Below are 2,500 nucleotides of genomic sequence, written 5' to 3'. Positions count from 1 at the left end.
TGTGTGGGTGGATGTCTTTGTTAGTGTGCTTGTGTGTGTGTGTGTGTGTGTGTGTGTACAAAGAGATAGATATATATGTAGAATGGTATTTTTGTGAAGAAGGTAGAAGAGGTAGAGTTTAGGATCCAAGATTTATATAAAGAAAGGAAAAAAACATGGAATTATATATATATATATACAAACGAATAATAATGTAGAAGCGACATGAAGGATGCTTGCAAGGCAGTATATAACGAAAGTGCATGATGGTAGGAAACATGTGTTGTCATATCCATGAAAGGTAGTGAAAACGGTGCAGCCGGTGGAACCCCAATTCCCTTCCAATGGTTCTCCACCCTCCTCCGTCGGCTGAAAGCAAAGGGGATTGCAAGATATGCATGTATATAAATATATATGCAGCAAACAAAAATATATAGGCATATGTGTGAATATGGAAATACATAGAGAGTGTAGCATCTCTATGCAAGTGCATAAACACAGAGGCATATATATATATATAAATATATATATATACATATATATAAATAAATATATATATATATATATATATATATATATATATATATATATATATATATATATATATATATATATATATATATATATATATATATATATATATATATATATATATATATATATATATATATATATGCAGTCAAAACCAGGATATACTTACATATGTATATAAATATATATGTAGCAAAGAAAGATATATAGGCATATGTGTGAATATGGAAACACACAGAGAGTGTAGCATCTCTATGTAAATGCATACACACATAGGCATATATATATATATACACACACACACACACATACACATATATGCAGTCGAAAGTAGGATATACTTACATATGTATATAAATATATATGTAGCAAACAAAAATATATAGGCATATGTGTGAATATGGAAACACACAGAGAGTGTGGCATCTCTATGTAAATGCATACACACAAAGGCATATATACTTATATATATATATATATATATATATATATATATATATATATATATATATATATATATATATATATATATATATATATATATATATATATATATATATATATATATATGAATATACAAACAGATATATGCAGCCCAAAGCAGGATATACTTGCATATGTGCATATGCATACATTTATGGAGAGAAACATATATATGTGTGTGTGTGTGTGTGTGGGTGGGTGGATGTCTTTGTTACTGTGCTTGTGTGTGTGTGTGTGTGTGTGTGTGTGTACAAAGAGATAGATATATATGTAGAATGGTATTTTTGTGAAGAAGGTAGAAGAGGTAGAGTTTAGGATCCAAGATTTATATAAAGAAAGGAAAAAAACATGGAATTATTTTCTTGTTTTGGGAAAATACGTAACATAGATGTTGATTTGTTAAAGAAATGTAAATAACAATGCAGAACTCCAATGAAGTATGCTTGAAAGGCAGTATAAAACAAAAGTGTATGATGGGAAAACATGTGTTATATGCATGAAAGGCAGCAAAGATGGTTGAGGTGGGAGAATCCCAGTTGCTATGTAGTGGTTCTCCACCATCCTTTGTTGGCTGAACATGAAGGGGAGTGCAACATATGTATGTATATAAATATATTGTGGCAAAAAGCAATGCATAGTCATATGTGTGGTTATGGAAACACATAGGCAGTCGAGCATCTCTATGTAAATGTATACACTCAGATGTATATATAGCTGTATATATATATATATATATATATATATATATATATATATATATATATATATATGAATGGATAAACAGACATGTATATGCAGTCCACAGCAGTATATACTTACATATATGTATATGCACACATTTATGTAAAGAAAAGCATCGACATATATATATATATATATATATATATATATATATATATATATATATATATATATATATATATATATATATATATATATATATATATATATATATATATATATATGCACACATGCATATATACTGAGATGAACATCCATATATAAATGTGTGTTTGTGCATATGTAAATAGAATAATATAATGATATAAAGATTCATATGAAGCAGGTTGCAGTGTCATGGGTTGGAGTTTAATTCTGTTATGCAAATGTGGAATAGAGAGATACGTATGTGCAGTTCAGAGCAGTACAAACTTACATAGGTGCATATGTAGACCCTTATGCAAGGCAAGACATACATTTATGTATATGTATATGCACATATGCATATACAGGTAGATGCATAACCATATATATGTGTGTGTGTGTTAATGCAAATACATAAATGGAAACAAATAAACATTAATTTGAAGTAGGGAATGCAGACATGATTTGAACTTAAATTTTGTTATGTAAATGTGAAACAACTGATAAGAGAACGTACATAGAATTGCATTTTGAATAGAAAATAAAATTCATAGACATGTACATTGCGATCAAAAGTGTGGAGATGTGTTTATGTATACAAAACGCTGAAATATAAAGGCATCATATGTTTGTAGTGCTTTTA

This window comes from Cryptomeria japonica, chromosome 11 (genome assembly GCF_030272615.1).
Source record: "Cryptomeria japonica chromosome 11, Sugi_1.0, whole genome shotgun sequence".
Taxonomy (NCBI): Eukaryota; Viridiplantae; Streptophyta; class Pinopsida; order Cupressales; family Cupressaceae; genus Cryptomeria; species Cryptomeria japonica.
The sequence above is the reverse complement of the archived record's forward strand: the minus strand, read 5'-3'. Positions refer to the sequence as shown.